The sequence below is a fragment of the Alligator sinensis genome, unplaced genomic scaffold, assembly GCF_000455745.1.
Source record: "Alligator sinensis unplaced genomic scaffold, ASM45574v1 scaffold412_1, whole genome shotgun sequence".
In the NCBI taxonomy this organism is placed as follows: domain Eukaryota; kingdom Metazoa; phylum Chordata; order Crocodylia; family Alligatoridae; genus Alligator; species Alligator sinensis.
In genome coordinates this window covers 413,748-431,443 of record NW_005842474.1, presented here as the reverse complement: position 1 = coordinate 431,443, position 17,696 = coordinate 413,748, and positions in this window count along the sequence as shown.

Sequence of the window (17,696 nt, the reverse complement as noted above, 5' to 3'; positions counted from 1 at the left end):
ACTCTTTCCTGCCTATGCAGGGGGTCGGACTCGATGATCTATTGAGGTCCCTTCCGACCCTAGCATCTATGATTCTATGAAAACCCTAATTTTCTAGGATTTCTATGACTGACAGGGGAAGGTGTTGCACTACTCAGCTTCCAGATGCCAGCCATGAAGCTGTTGACTGACTGTCCCAAGTGTTGACTACTATTAGGCAGATCAAATCTGGAGGAGCCAAGGCAGAGAGAAAAAGTAGTCTTTGAAGCTGTTCAGGCCATTACTTAATGCAATGGTGTACAGCACTGGGGACCAACCTTTGTGGCAGGTGTGCCACCAATTGAGCCCTGTGCCATCCCTGAGTGACATTCTGATTCCCCTCTGCAAGATCTGCTGCTATGCTTTCTGATCCCTGCCTGATAAGCTACTCTACTTTTTACTTTGTTGCAGGGAGAGACAAAAGGGAGGACCCAAAAGGGAAAGGGGGGAACCCCGGGAGCAGAAGTCGGGCGAAGAACGGAGGGAAAGAAGCAAAAATGACGGAGAACACTCACCTGCAGCGAGACCCGTGGCAAAGTGGGAACACCGGGACGAACCCGCGAGAATCATCAGCTGCGCCTTCATACAGCTGCAGCCGGGCGGTGACATCAGTGGTGATCACCGGTCGGCGGAAATAAAGAGGACGGCCAGCAAAGAGGCGGGGGGACAGACGCCGGGAGAAACCCCAGCCGGAGGGGTCTCCAGGAGGCTCTGAGCGGAGTGAGCGGGGCCAGAAGTGGAGTTCCCCACCGGGAGAGGATCCGACGCCTCACGTGGCGAGGCAGGAGCCGCTGACGGCGGAGAAGGCAAAACCGCACTAGGAGCAGGAGCTCCTGTGCGGAGAAGAGAAGGACAGGAAGGCAGAGACCGGAGAGACCCCAAGCCCAGCGGTCACCGTGCAGAAGGGGGAGGCACTGACCCACCATCCAGCCTCCGACCAAGTGGGATGGTGAAGGGTGTTTGTGGCGGCGAGTGTTACAGCCCCCAGGCATGCCCCAGGGAGAGCGGCATTGGCGAGAAGCCCCAGAGAGGGGACAGCTTCATTGAGGAGTTCCTGAGGAGGGGGCAGCAATATCAGGAGCTAGAGGGGTGAGGGGGGGAAAGCCTGGGGAAAGCCCCAAGGTCCCACAACCATGTGGGGAGCCTAAGATAAGCCCCTAAAGGTCAGGGGGTGCTGGTAGTGTATGATTGGGCCTTAGGGGCCAGATGTGAGTATCGAGGGGTCTTTTGGGGTGTGGTAGGAATACTCTTTTCTTTTGGAGATTTGTTGTAATATATTTTGTGTTTCCCACGTCTGGAGGGGTTGAGTATAAGGGGACGTGAGGAAAACCGGTGGTTGTGTGAGCCTCAGGATCGGGGTTAACAGCAAAGAACGTCAGTGTGCCCGAAAACCGGGGAGACACTAGGAGTTACTCATTTGGGAGGTTGGCCGCAGGAACAACAGGGGCCCACTGGGGCCACAGAAACAACAGTGCCCCGCCAGCCTGGGTATAAGAGCAAGGTAGAGGGGAGGTGGAGCCGCCAGAGAGACAGTGCGCCCTCGGGGGAATCTGAGTGGTCCCAACCCCCCACACTGTATTAAGATTCAAAGTCATGGCAGGCGAGACAGGCGAGGACCGCGTCAGGAGTAAACATCGACTCGAAGGGCCACCTGGGATAGCACGGCGGACACCAGCATACGTCCGGACCAAAACCGCCCGGGACAAGATGTTCGAGGCCAGACGGGCACATACTTCTCATCCATTCTGCCCCTGTGCTGCCTTACCCCTTCTCTATCTGCCAAACTGTGCAACACACAGTTGTGGCATGCATGCTGCAGGTTGGCGACCTCTGCCACATGGTGTTCCACAGACTGTCCAGAATAGGATTAACCCCGTGAATCATTCCAGAGCTGTTCCTTGTGCACATAGAGAAATAATTCATTATGTTGTACCTTTATGCTTGGTGTGCCAGCTGGTACAATGAGTAGGAATAAAGAGCTGCAGGTGCCATGGTTTTGTCTTTTCCAAAGACTATTTCCTTTTTGCTGCCTTTCTCTACCAGATAAGCAGGCAAACATAGTACCCAAGATCTTTGGAGCACAGAAAATGCAGGGATTGCTACTGTCATGTTCAAAAAAGAGGTAATCTCCATCCTAGGACCTCAGTCCTGGGAGCAAAAAAAACTGCAGATTTACCCTTAAATGCATAGCCACTCCCAGATGAATAGGGCAAAAGAACTTAGATGCATCTGCCATGGAGTTTTTTTTTATACAAGCAACATTAAGATTTATGTTCATTTTGTTTCCACCATCTACATAAATACCTTAGTAATTACAATTATAGTCTGTGTACTAGAATTATAGAATGTGATGAAAATAATAGCAAACACTACATAAAAAAGCAAGACTGAATAAGGAAATTATTGACAAACCTGGTAAGAGTAAGACGCTGGTAACATAAGACTACCTTACTAATGTTGCACTATGCCACTGTATGTTACTCATAACTAAGAGCTTTTGCATATTAATAGGAATATAATGTTCTTAATCCTTAAATATCATGCAATTCTTGTCTATGCATATAATACCATAATAATATTAATTTGCATTTCTATAGCTCCTCATTAATTTGCATTTCTATAGCTCCTTTCATATGGGAATCTCAAAGCACTTTACAAACATAAGTCTTGAGTCCCAGAAACTAAAATATAGAGTGAAAATCATATTGTCTCATGGTACCTGGGACCCTTGGGTCCTCAGAGAAAAATCACTCATAAGGAAGGCTACCTTCTTGCTGTTATATTCCTCTTTTGGGGGTGCAAGCAGAGAGCAGCTGGAATTAGTATCCCAAGCTCTGTAAAAGCCCCTTTTGGGTAGTTAAAGGGAATCAGTGAATCAGCTTATTCCCCATCCTCCCTCCTGTATCCCCTTTTCAATCAGTAGCACCCACTTTCAGGTCTGCGTTGGCCCTACAACAGGAAAGGCAGTTTGGAATCTGGATAGTGCATGGATGATTACCCAACTAATTAAGCTAAAACACAACTGTGAATTAGGTGAACACACACACAGTCATATCATTATATCACTGATTAAGAAAACATGGCAGCATTTATAGTGCATTGGAAAGACAGTAACACATACTGTATCAAACTGAGTCTATAGGACAGATGTCAGGCAGAATTTATTCAATCAAACTTGAATCCAACCAGAACAACAGGATTAACAAAGGTTGCTCCTTTGAGAAACTTCAACAGAACACCCAATGTTCATAAAGAATGATCCAAAGAAAACTCTGAGCTTGTTTGACATTTGATTTCAAATCCTAATTTAACTACTTGACGATTATTTAAAAGTAAAGAAAAATAATATAGCTAAAATAGTTCTGATAAATCTCTGACAAAAGTGTTTGGGAAGGTTTTCACAAAATTCTGATGACAAGATTTGGATATAAATGTGTATGCCTCTTCAATAAATGTGTATTGCCTGAAGAATGGTGATTGTGCCTGAAAACTTGCTAAGAACTTTTTCCCAAGTACTCAGTTGGTTTAATAAAAGATATCACACCTGCTCAAAGAACCTTGCCTGCCTATGCTTCTTCAAAACATTTAAACCATCTCCTCTAGCACTGAATTCAAAATGTGGGTCATAGATCTAAGCCTAACACTTCTATTTGCGCTGGTTAGGTTTACCTCCTTTCAAGAACAAACATTATGTTTTTCCAGACAAAGTCTTTAGTATTTTAAGAAATAAAAAATCTTAAAAGTAATTATCTACTTTAAATGATACAAACACCAAAGGGTTTAAAATAATAGGTCCTACTGCTCATTATAAAAATAAATATTACACTCAAAGTTTTATAATTGCTATGCATTCCCGTGTTTTACAGCAAATCATATTTTGTAATGATTGGTTTGTACCTTCTGCAGATGTGTTAACATTATTAACCAGCACTATATATCAGTTTGACCAGGGCTGTCCAACTGGGCAGAATGTGGATGCTTGGTGGCTTATAGCATATGGCCCATGGGCTCCTGCCCAACTGCCACTGTGACCCCCGTCTTCTGCCATTATTTTGGCTTTAGCAGCAGAGGTCTTTTGATTTCCTCACCCTCCTCAGGCCCCTACTTTCTACTTCTGGTCCTGGGTGCAGGGCAAAGCAGGAGAGGGGAGGGGACGGGACTGTGGTACTTGAGCTCTGTATAGTGGGAGGATCAGGGTTCCTGTGCTATACATGTTGCACACAACGAAGGCAGGAGCCAGGCTGTCTACACTACAGGTGGCCATGCACATGGCTATGACAGGAGGGAAGGGTAAAGGGGTACTGCACATCTGGTGGAGGGGAGTCAGGTTACCTGTATGGCTGGGCAGAGGGGAGGAAGCTGGGCTACCCAAATACAGCACTGGTCAGAGGGGACCTACTAGGCTGCCTGTGTAGAAGTGGGGAGCCTGCCTGTGTGGCAAGTGGCCCTCAGGACTTCAGGCCATCACCATGACCAAGTACAGCCAGTCAAAAACCTACCTGACAGGGCTTTAAACTAAGATCACTGGGGGACAGGCAGTCAATCAACAGTTCTAGCCCAGGTCATGCCCATCAAAGTAGTACAGCTTAGGTAGCCCAAGGGAACCCACTCCGACGAGAGCCCAAGGAAAGCTCACATCCAATCACATAAGGAAGCCTAGAGCTTCCCATGGCAGACAACTGCCTGTAAACAAATGCCAGGAGCTTGGATAGCAAGGAAGAAAAGCTGGCTCTTCTCCTAACCGATAAAGATTATGACCTCGTAGCGATAATGGAGACCTGGTGGGAGTCCTCCTATGACTGGTTGGTAGGTATAGAAGGCTATACCCTCTACAGGAGAGGTCGTGAGAAGAGGGGTGGGGGTGTAGCTCTCTTTCCATCAAGGAGCAGTACACTTCCCTTCAAACTAAGTTCATTAATCATGGAGGGTGTCTTGAGACCCTCTGGGTTAAAATACAGGGAGAGCATGGGGAAGGGGATATACTTGTAGAAGTCTATTACAGACCTCCTAGCCAAGAAGAACAACTGGATCTCGAATTCAATAGGCAACTGACTGAGGTTGCATGTTCCCGATGTACGATTGTCATGGGAGACTTCAACCTCCCCGACATCTTGTGAGAAGAGCACGTGTAACTTTCTTGCCTGCACGGACAACCTGTAACTGACACAAGAGGTCTATAGGCCAGCTAGGGGAGAGGCACTGCTGGATCTGGTTCTGGCCAAGGGGGATGATCTGGTGAGTGATCTGAGGACCTAGGGCAAGCTTGATCACAGCGCCCATGATCCGATTACTTTCTCTGTCCAACGCAGGGTACGCAAATCCCTCAGTAAAACAGAAATCCTCAACTTTGGGAAGGCTGACTTCCACAAAAACTCAGGAGACTGGTCAGTCAGGTACTAAGGGACCATGGCCCCCTAGGAAGGGGAGTCCATGAGGAATGGTTATTCCTAAAGAACTCAATCCTCAAAGTGCAAGGGAAGTCTACCCGGTCCTGCAAGAAATGCAGTCAGAGGGCAGGGAAGCCCCCTTGGCTCAACAGGGAACTTCTGGGTCTCCTGAAACCAAAAGGAGAAGCCGACACCAGATGGAAAACTGGAATCATCACCAAGGAAGACTACTCAGCACTAGCCCATACCTGTAGGGAGCAGTCCGAAAAAACGAAGGCCGCACCTGAACTCAGGCTAGCCAACAGAATCAAGGATAACAAAAAGTCGTTCTTCAGATATGTGGGAAGTCAGAGGAAAAACAAAAGCAACATTGGGCCCCTGTGAGATCAAGTGGGGCAGCTGACTTCTGATGCCCAAGAAAAGGCCAATTTCCTAAACAATTATTTTGCATCAGTTTACCACCTGCCCAAGGGGGTCACGCTGTCAGACAGGACGCAAAACATCCAGGGCTCGGGAGATGGGCCCACAACTGATGTAGATCAAGTGAGAGAACACCCTGAGAGGCTCGACATCCATAAGTCCGTGGGCCCAGACAGACTGCACCCAAGAGTCTTAAAAGAGCTGGCAGACATCATATCTTGGCTGTAGGACATGCTATTTGAAAGCTCGTTGTGCTTGGGTGATGTTCCAGAGGACTGGAAAAGAGCCAGTGTGGTCCCAATCTTCAAGAAAGGAAAGAAAGATCCAGGGAATTATAAACCTATCAATTTGACATCCATCCCTGGAAAGATCTTGGAGAAAGTTATTAAGGGATCCATCTGCAACAGGCTAACAGAAGGCAACCTACTGAATGCCAGCCAATATGGTTTTATTACTGGAAGGTCTTGCCTGACCAACCTCATCTCTTTCTATGACCAGGTGATATACATTGCCTGGACAAGGGAGATGAGGTTGATGTCATTTATCTGGATTTCAAGAAGGCCTTTGACTTGGTCTCCCCATGATGTCCTCATAACCAAGCTGGGGAACTGTGGCCTTGACCATCTCAGTCTGATGGCTGGGGAACTGGCTCTGGAGTCAGACTCAAAGGGTACTAGTTGATTGGAACAAATCAACATGGTGCTAGGTTACCAGTAGAGTCCCCCAGGGCTCAGTGCTTGGACCAGTACTCTTCATTAATGATCTGGATTTCAGCATCAAACGCAGACTGGCAAAGTTCATGGACGACACTAAACTATGGGGGATAGCAGTCACACTGGAGGACAGGCTGGGGATACAGGCTGACCTGGACACACTTGCAAAGTGGGTGGACCAAAACTTGATGGCATTCAACGTAGAGATATGCAGGGTACTCCACCTTGGAAGAAAAAAAACCCCAGCATCATACCTATAGGCTCAGTGGTGCTACGCATGCTAGCACTGTGACTGAAAGAGACATGGTAGTCTTGATTGACCACAAGATGAACATGAGCCACCAATGCGATTCCGTGGCTGGCAAAGCCAACCAAACGCTGGTATACATCCACCGATGCATTTAAAGTAAAACTAGGGATGTCATCCTCCCGCTTTAGTCAGCCTTAGTGAGGCTGCAGCTGGAGACAGGAGGCTCCACGTGCACATATATGCACATGGCTCCCAGGCAGCCTGGAGAGAGCAGCTCCGGCAGGTAAGTGGGGAGGGAGGCAGGGAGGAAATTGAGGCTCCCATAGGCAGAGACGGAGGGAGTTGAGTAGGGCAGGGGCTGGGGCTGTTGCCCAGCTGGGCAGTGCTTGGGCCTTGAGACCCAGGGCTGTAATGCGCATCTGCACCGCCCGAGCAGGAAGTGGTACAGGGCTGCAGGAGGCTCATCCAGGGGTGGGGCCGGCTCTCTGCTGTTGCCTATTAAATTTTATACTGTACACATAAGCATATGAGCACACAGAAAGAGAGAGGATGAAACCTTACGTATTGTGTTAAAATACAGACCTTTGCATTTTAGAAGTTATATCAGTATATAGCTGCATGACAGAGAGGTGAAAAGACTGTCATCTGTCCACATAACATAATTTAGGGTGAAATTCTGTTGTAAGAGCCATGTTGAGCGGTGCGTTATGTCAAGCATGTTGGGTATCCAAACTAAAACAACTCTTTTCTGAAAGTTCAACATAAGGATAATACATTCATACCATGCAAATTTAGGGCATGATCCAAAGCCTATGGAAGAAAATGGAAAGATTCCTCTCAACTTTAGTAGATTTTAAATTGGGCCATATAATTTAACTCTATCACATACTTCAAGATCACTACCTCCTGTCAACAAAGGGTATAGTGGCAGTGGTAAAAATAATCTTGCAGAAGCTGTAGATTTGTACCGAGTAAATACAGCTGTGAATGAGTAGCTAACCATTTTGGCTAGGGAGTCAATACATGAAACTGGACTTGTGGTCCCTTTCAGTTCTATCTTCCTGTACCCCTTATATGTAGACTTGGGGATAATGGGTCCACAGAAGTGGTGGAGGATTTTTTTCCTCCCTGGATGCCACGTCAGGAGTAAAATCTCTGAAGGTGGAAGAATTTCATTTGTAAACTACAGAAACAGCAGAATTCAATTAAAATGTAATTCTTTCATTCACAAACTAGCAAAAGCCCTGAAAGTATAATTGTATGACGATAATTGTTTGTAAAATTGTTAACTGATGGGAGGGAAGAAGCTGTAGACAAAGCACATTTAGAGACACTAAAATTAAGTCTGAAAATTACCTCCACAGAATACCAAAGCCTATTGCAGTTAAACAATGGCAAACAGCAAAACCTACAAGGACACAAATGTGTATCTGAAATCAAAATGAATTTGAAAGAATTAATTCTTATTGCATCTAGAGGAGGTTTCCTGAGTAATTTGAGAAAAAAAGAAAGTAAGAATTATAATTAGGAGCAAGCGTGTAGCTATAAAGCAGATGTAGGCAAAGAAATTAATTACTATTAATCCATATTTAAAAAAAAAAGTTAAGGAATTACACTTGGAAAACGATGAAAAAAGGCAAAGCATTTTTTACAGTTGTCATTTATTCTGGCAATTCTAGCAGTTTTTCTGGCACCATTAGAACAAAGAAAAAACAATCAGGACATGTTACTAAACCACTAGGGGCACTGAATCAGTGACGATCAATAAAACAACAGGATATCGTAGACATTTTGTCTCCTTTCTAAGCTGCATATCAAAGTAGTAGAAGCAGGAGTGTATTTTGCTGGATTCACTGAGCATAGCAGAACCACATGAACTACATGAAAATAAACTTAGGGTTCATAAAACCACAAATATAATACACTGAGTATGGTGATTGACAACTATCAAAATGTTCTAAGATATATTAGAACATAAAATAAGTTGTTGAAACAAGTAAACTGTCTAAAAAAGTCTACAGGCAAATTGTTTCCTCCTGAAAACTCCATTATGACCTATGTCATGTTCACAAAATCTAAACAGTACAGTGATCCTTTCCACTTGCACAGAATCATTCTATGAATGCATCTGCCTAGCATTTCAAACAAAAACTGAGACCATCATAGTGCTCCTGGACTCCTGTATATTTTAAAGTCTTAAGGAATCCACATATCTTTCAAGATTATACACAACTGGGTTTCTATGCTAGAAAGCCATTTTGGCTAGGGACAGACATTAAAAAAGCTGGAGCTTGAATTGATTCAATCTTTGCAGTTTAGTCTAACCTGCCTGATAGAACCAAATTTGCAAGTGGATAGACCTTCATAAAATGCAGGCACGTGCCTACAGTGGCACAGGCCAACAGCGTGCTGGGGAGTGGGGGAGGGGTGTGCTAGAGCAGCCCTAGGCTGCAGGAAAGCTGTGGGGGAAGCAGGGGGCATGACCAGCCCAGGCACTAGCCTGGAGTGAATTGACCAGGAAGGGGTTTAATTTCCCCCTACCTGTCCCACGGACTGGAGCTGTGGTCCACCAGGCAGTCCCCCCTCACTGTGGCAGCAGCGGGGCCAGGGACATAGCCAGATGTCAGCTAGTGTAGCCCCCCAGAGGCAGAGGGGACAGGGAGGAGGGTTATTTCCCTCTTTACCCTGGGGGGACTGCAGCCAAGGTCTGCCTGCCCGGACTGCCGCCAGTTGCTCCCTGCACGGGGCAAGTGGTGGGATAAACTTCTCTGTCCCCTTCACCAGATGCTGGAGGGAGGGGGTAATAACCCTCCTCCCTACCCAGTGCATACAGCTCTGGCTCCAGCTCCAGTGCAGCTCTACAGGGGCTGCTCATCGTGCCGGGCCATCAGAGCGGGCGGAAAGCAGCTGGAGCCAGAGCTGCTACCCTCTCCCCAAACGCTGCTGCAGGGCGGGGCAAGAGCCACAGCTGGAGGTGGACAGAGGAGAACAGCCCTGATGAGCCCAGCCAGCACAGAGCTTCCCTTCCCCCTTCTGCTCCTGCCAAGCTGCTCTGAGCAGAGGAGGCAGGGAGTAGCTTCAGCCTGGCAGCTTCTGCTCAGAGCACAGAGCTCTGGCTCCAGCTCCAGCTGCTTTCCACCTACGCCCCCCACAGGGGCTGCTCATCAAGCCAGGCAGGCTGAGGAAGGCAGCTGAACCTGGACCCGGAGCTGGAGCTCCATGGTCTGGGCTGAAGCAACACCCCTCCCCACCCCAGATCAGCGCGGCAGGGGCAGGAAGGGGATGGGGAGTAGCTGCCAGAGGTGAGGGGAAGCTGGCTGGGCTCAGCAGGGCTGTTCTCTTACCCTCAACTTTTAACTGTGGCTCCTGCTCCTGCCCTGCCTCACAGCGCTGTTTGGGGTGGGGGAGCTTCAGCCCAGCAGCTTCTGCCCAGCACCTGGAACTCGAGCTCTAGCTCCAGCTGCTTTCTGTCCATCCCTCTGGCCTGGCACAATAAGCAGCCTCTGCGGAAGCCCAAGTGGAAAGCAGCTGGAGCTGGAGCCAGAGCTCTGTGCACTGGGCAGAAGCTGCCGGTTTGAAGCTTCCCCACCACCCACCCAGAGCTGAGGGGTGGTGGTAGTGGCAGCTGAAGGCAAGGCATGCAGTCTGTGGGGCGGATGCTGTATAGGAGAGGGGCCCAGCAGAGGCTATGAGCCATGCAGTGGGCTGCTGCCGGGCTCTGGCCCCATTGGCATCTCCGAGCTGGCCCAAGCAGCCCGCTGCTTGGCCAGTTGCTGCCTGTGGCCCCCACTCTAAGCCAAGGGCCTGGCCCCCTATGGGTTGACCCAGCTTAGCCCTACAGCTGCCAGTGAGGTAGGCAGATGGCACTGCCCCTGTCCCTGGAGCAGGGTGGGGATGACAAATACTGGTGGGCTGTTACACCATGGCCAGACCTCAGCTGTGGTGCCCCAGTGGGAAAGGGAAGAGGGGGAATAAACCCCATCTCTGTTGGTGTCTGGCTGCACCCCTGCCCCTGGCTAGAATGCGGAGGGGCAGGGCCAGCCCAGGCTCTCTACAGAGAGCACAGCCTAGCCCAGGAGCAAATTGGGATGCTGGGGGACTCTGGTTTAACTTAAACCAGGAAGTGGCCTGGGACAGACATTGCATAAACTGGTTTGACCCAAATCAGTTAAGTCTGATACTACATTTAACCAGGTTTATCTTAAAACAGTTTCAGCCATTTTGAAACTGCTTTATGTGCACTAAAAGTCTGTTCTGTTACAAGTTTAAAAGAGTTTGTGAATAATGCCTGTCCCTAGCATTTGTCTACATATTTGTCTATGACTTCAGGAGTGGTTCCAACAGGGCCTAGTGGTGCACATGCAACCTCTTTCAGTTGATGCTGTGGGAGTAGTGGTTAGGGACATTTTTTTTTTTTTAAGTTCACAAAGGGAATAAGAATTCCATGCTTCTTGCAACTCCATGGCACATCTTGTCTCCTCATTTCCCCCCTCCCCACCTCCTGCCTCATGCTGCTGTTGTCCCTGCTAACCCAGGTGCAAGAGGGCTCCATAGTCACTCCTGCTGCACTCCAATTGGGTGTGTGGTGAGTTTGGCTCAGCTGGGAACAGCAACAGTGGCAAACAGGTTAGTCCTCCCTGCTTCCTGAGCATTTGTTCCCTGCTAGCCGAGGAGCAAGCACAGGCGAAAGGAACCTAAGCCAATTCCAGTTCAGTGTGCAGATTTGCTGGAAAAGGGCAGAAGCAGCTCTGGAGCTTCATACAGCCTCTAGAACAGCTGGGGACAGTGGCAGCAGCAACAGCAGGCAAGGGAGGGGGATATGTTGCTGAACACAGAGGGGACAAGGGGAAGGAGAAGATGAGAGCGTGGAGGGACCCCCCACTGCTACTCCTGCTGCAGGTATGCCTGCCACTTGAGGTGGGGGGCAGGAAGAGAAGGGGAGAGCCAGGAGCAGGGATGCTTCCACCCCTGCTCTACTGATGACTGCTCCCACACACATGTATACCACTTTACAAAAATTCTGGATCTACCCACGCCTGATTTCATTGGTCAGCACCCCTAAATAGTCTCATAGTGCCCAAGGGAGAAGTGTGCGCGCTCCATGGGCTAGGATGGAAAAAATACAATCCCAGTGGCCTTAGAATCCTGAGTGACTGGAAAAATTCACATGGTCTTTAATACAAAAATGTCACCCCTTCCATTTTGTGCATAGTTTCACACTAGTTAATTCAGTACTTGTACAAGAAGCTAGACTAATGATTTGGGGAGCTCCAATTCTCCATTTAGTCACCAAACAAGCTTTGCTTGAACAAATCTCCCAAAGTACTGAGTTTTGAGTCAGATGTGAACTTTTCCTATGCATGGAAGCATCTGGCTTTATGGTTTCCAATTTTTCCTTAAGCAATAGGAGACATCCATCAAGCTGGGTCAAAGCTTATATTCTTTAAAAGGATCATCAGATCTAGGGGGCTGGTAGTTTGATGATGCCTCTCCAATATAACAGTGGTCTTTGCTGGGTGTAAATGACAGGTTTCCATTTTTCTTGTGTTACTACTGCTATGGTGGTGTTTTAGTCCCTTTTTACCATTTCCCCATTAAAGAGTTTGGCGATTTTTCTAGGCAATGCACTATATTAATTATGATGGAAGTGGAGGTACTTTATAAACATTTCTTCCTTCCTTTTTGTGTGTGTGTGTGAAAAGGTATTTAGCAGAATTTAAAGATTTGCTGGAATCTGACAGGGCCATGCTCCGAGTGCTTCTACTATGGCCTCAAATTTGCAACCTCTAGGGCTGCACCACCCTAGTCCCATAAGCTTTTCTTACTATTTTGTAGTGTTTGCTATGTGAATATTATATTGGTTCAGTCTAATTGGTGAGCTGTTAGGGAAGAGAAGCAGAAAAGGAAATAATGGCTCAAGTGAAGCCAACCTTTTGTAAAAATAAAATTGTGAAGGGGCAGTGTGTGAACTAGCTTTAGTTTTAAAGACTATCTTCTGGCTAAAAAGGACAACTCTCAGGAAGGGAAGCAGGTATTCCTACAGCCACAAAACAGCAATTTTCATTTCTTTTGGTTTCTCATTTTAATACTAAACTGAAAAGGCTACTGAATTATATCATTGCATATTAAAACCCCTACTGAATTATCAAAGACTAAGAACTAAATGGCACTCACTGCAATGGAGAGCAGCTGCAACAGGGCAAACAGCCCAGAAGAGCAGGAATATATAAAGGGGAGGGGAGCCAGAAATCCAAACTTGCCTGATCTAAATAAAAGAAGCACAGTTGTCTATTTGTACAATTACTTCACACATCTATAGTCAAGTTCTAGCTAGCTGTAACCACCCACATGTAGGTATGGCAGTATAATATTTCTCAAAACCCAGAAGGGAAGATTCCAGATGGTGACTGAGCTAAAAATCATTAAGCAAGACCAAATAAATTGGCAAAATTGGCCTATTTTGATGGATTATGTAATGCCTCAAGGAAAAAACTGTAACAATGGACAAAGGAGTGATTTATTTCCTCCATTCTCCCTAACTTTCTCTATTTTTTTTATTCTTTATGTGACCATTTTTTTAAAACTGCAATCCACCTAAAGAAAGCTACTTTTACATGTTTTCAAATGTATTTGGTTGTATGCATTTGCAGCCTTTCTTGTAATGCTAGTTAGTTTGGTTTTACCATATTTTTAGCTGTTTTTCAGTTTACCGATTACTTAACATCTGCTTGCTAACCGTATCTGACAGACTGTGGGCGCTACTATGCAGTCGTTATTGCGCATTTATTTATTACTTGCTAATAAAAGTATTAAATAAATGTGCAGTAACTGGGGTTACTGCACAGTAGCACCGGTGAACGTCTTTTAGGTGATGCTACTGCACGGTGGCCTAATACTTCACATAGTGTATTAGTGCTGTCCTTGCTGTGACGCGCTACTGAGCAGTATTTTGGCTACTGCTCAGTCAGTAGCTCGTGTAGATGCTCCTGTGTGCATTTAGAGAACCAGTACATCTGCTGATTTTAGCAGTCTTTGGGTAGCTGATAGCAAGTCTTACAGATTCTGGACTACGAACTACTTGCTACTTTTGAGAAACAGATGCAGCTGAAACACTTGAGTGTCATTTCTGAAAACTAGCTAAATGCCATACACAAGTGCTACAGAGGATAAAATATTTGAAGAATTTCCAACCCCTGGAATACCAGTTCAGTTCATCAGTGACTTAATTACAGTATCTTTTCCAAATTGTCTAATATTTTTAAATGCCTTTCTACATTGCTGCTAAATGTAACCATGAGTCATTTTTACTTCCTTCCACAGTGCTCTCTTTTCATTAACATCATAAAAATGCAAATATTAACTACTGTTCTTGCAGTGCAACATTCAGCAGTTCATAATATGTGAAGTTTTCATTCCATTTTTTGCTTATTGTAAATATGTGGGATAGACGTATGAAGGCACCAAGTGGGGTTAGGTACCCAAGTCTCCATAAAAAGTTCACAGGCAGTGGATGTCCCTTTTCTGTCTCTGCCTTTGAAAAACTCCCCTAAGTCATCATTTTAGGCTTTGGTTATACAAGAATGTGATGATGTTAAATATACATTTTTCAAATATAATAATGTAATCAGAATATAGCACACAGTACATTATATGTTACCTTTGAAGAAACTTTTTAAAGTTAAAAAAAAATTAAATTAAGCTTTCTATTAACCACCCAAGAATTAATTTTATTTGAACTCGAGTTTCATTCAGCATACACAATCTGATGAACTGTAAGATCACAGTAGACATCAAGCAAGGTGTGTAGAAAGATGATGCATGGGGAATCTTAATCCAAATCTTTGTGGACAGAAACACTCTCAATGGTTTTGCACCAGTAGGAGCATCCAGAAGCATAGGGCAAGTGACAGCATGTCTCTACCCATACACTCACTCCTGCTGATAAATGCTGTACATCCAATTAGATGCTTGGAGGAGTTCCTTTGTGGTCACCCTTGATTATCTCAAGTCTCTGGGGTACTTGAGAGCAGCTGTTGGGGACCACCCTGGAAGAGCATTAACAAACACATTTCTGAGGTTGGAGCATGTGTGCAGAGGCTGTTTCTTGGGACCAGCCCAATCAGGACCCATCATCTTTACAATAAAGTATATCGATTTACTGTGATTGGAGGGACTCATTCAACTGGCTTCTAGGTGGCCAGTACATGCCAGACATGGAGCTTCAACAGCCACTGTCTTAGAACAGCCATGTTCTTCCCTCATGATGTTTATGCTTTATTAGATATTGGAGACAGGGCCTGACATTCCCACCCACGCCCTGGGTTTTAAGCATCAATTAGAGGTGCACCAATATATTGGTGGCATATTGGATTGGCACTGATAAAAGGAAAATGAACTTTATCAGCAATCGGCTTTTTTTGGCCGGCGTAGCTGATAATGCCTTGTGCACGTGCATAGCTGCAGCATGCACAAAGGAATGCAGCCGAGCAGCTTGAAGAGCAGTGTCTGGCCAGTAAATCTGTGGGCAGGAAGGGATGTGGGGTGGGCAGATAGAGGTCCCCACGGTGAGGGAGTGGGGTAGGAGCAGGACAGAGCTGCAGGTGGCTCATCTGGGGGGCAGCTCCCTGCTGCGCTGCTGTATGCACCCCCAGGAGAGGCACGGGGGGTATGTGCCTCCCAGATTTGTGCACAGGGTGAGGGAGCAGGCTCCAGGCCAGGGGCTGTGCTGCTACTGGGTGGGTTACAGCCAACCCAAAATTCCCCATAGCTCCTGCCCACCCCGAGTGCAGCTCCAGCCCAGCCCAGCCCCCTGCCAGGAAGAGGCCGGTACAGCCCCTGGCCCCAGGCTCGCATTGGGCAGTCTACCCTTGCCCCATGCACAAATGCAGGGGGGGGGTGTACATGCCCCCCATGCCTTCCTCGCAGGTGTGCACAGCAATGGGGAGCCCCCCCACCTCCCAGATGAGCTGCCCATGGCTCCGTCTCACTCCTGAGGTCTCATTCACTGCCCTGGCTGGGCAGTGCCTTGTCCTGCCCCTCTCCTTCCCTCACTGTGGGGGCTTTGATCTGCTCCTCCCCCATTGGCCATTGGTATCGGCTAAGAAAATCTTTATTGGTGCAAACTGAGCATCAATAGCAGCATTATATACCTTCAGACCTCATCAGGAACCATAGCTGTGTCTTCCCTTTTTCATGCTACTGTTCATTTTGCTGTAAATAAGTACTTTGGGATTTGTATTGAAATGGCTGTTAAAGCATACTACAGCAAATCTGACACTGCAGAGGCAATATAGATAACGTACATTGGAATATCACTTCACAAGAGAACGTAAGACAATTTAATTGGAAATGAGTTAATTTTGGAAAGTGTGAAAAATAAGTATAAATAAAAAGGTATCTGATTGTATATAGACTGTCTTATGGTTACTTGGACATTTTTTACATCATGTTTTAGATGGATATGCTTTTAAATTGCCTGACTGCTCAGATACTTTTCAGGGTGGAAACTAGAAAAACAGCCAGAAAGTCAGACAGCCTGATCAAGCCTTAAATGATAAGATTTCCTAGAGGTCCCTGCTGCAAATCCATCCTGGCTAAGGAACATTTTGTGGATGAGTTTTCTTTAAGATTTGTTTTTAACAACATTCTCAATCTCGGCCCACTGAATTGATAGGTGTTTGATAGAATACTTGCGTTGGTTTCTAGTTATACTGCTGGTAGAGCTGACCATATTACTTCTGGGGCAGGGTTTTTAAAAGTGTATTGAGGGTTACTTTATTATATACCAACTGACTACCTGCACTGGAACTGTTTGCATGATAATGATATAGGCTTAATTGAAAATCCTTTTGATTCCCATTTTGACCAGGTATATCCCCTTTATTTATTTAGATAAATTTATACTCACTTTTGACAGCACAAAATGCTTAACAGTTTCTAAGCCCCTTCTGATATTTTTGTACTAGTAACTTAATATCACCTGTCACCGCCACCAAATTTTGGAGTGTTCTTAAGGTATTGTGAAGGTTCTTGTTGGCTTTTTTGATATGGCGTGTGTGATCTTGTTGAAAAGCCAATGGTTTACCATGTCCATTTATATGCATTGAGATAAAAGCAACAGTGTTATGCTTTCTGTATATCTCTTTTGATTTTGGACATCATTGAGCTAATGGAGATGAGGGATGCATACTTATGAAGAAAAGGAGTAAGCAATCCCTTGACATTGTGTTACAAGGTCAGGAACAACTGCTGCTCTTAAACACAGGCAGAAGGGGCTATTATTGGGATGGGCACCCTAGGTTTTGTCTGCCTGCAATGAGAAATACAACCCTTTAATAGGGAAGGCATCTTATATTAGCGGGTCATTAGCTAAAGGAATTCCAGATGCCCTAAGGAGGGACATTTCTGGAGGTTTCCGAGACTCATGAGTAGGGATCTCCATAAATTGTGGAGGAAGATCTTTGCAGGAGCTCCATGTCATTTTTTGTTTTGTTTTGCCGCTTGCCCCCCTCCCCAGCTCTGAACAGCAGAGCAGTCCCCCAGCTGGGCTCTTTGCCACTGACTGCCAGGGAAGTGAAAACTGCAGTTTTAAATATGCCTCCCCACTAGTCAGCAGTAAGCATCCAGGCCACTGGGCCCCCTCTGCCAATCAGCAGCAGAGACGCAAAGATGGCAAATTTTAAACTGCAGTTTTCACTTCCCTGGCAATCAGCCTTGGGCTGACAGGGCCTCTGTGTCAATCAGGGCCGGGGGCAGGAAAACGGCAAAATGAAAAATATTAAAGGAACCATTACAGGCAGGTACTTCCTCTGTGATCTGTGTAGATCCCTACTCATGAACAAGGAGGGCAATGTTGATGTAGAGGGCTGGCTGGGGCGGGGGGGGAGATACCACCACATAGCCATTTCC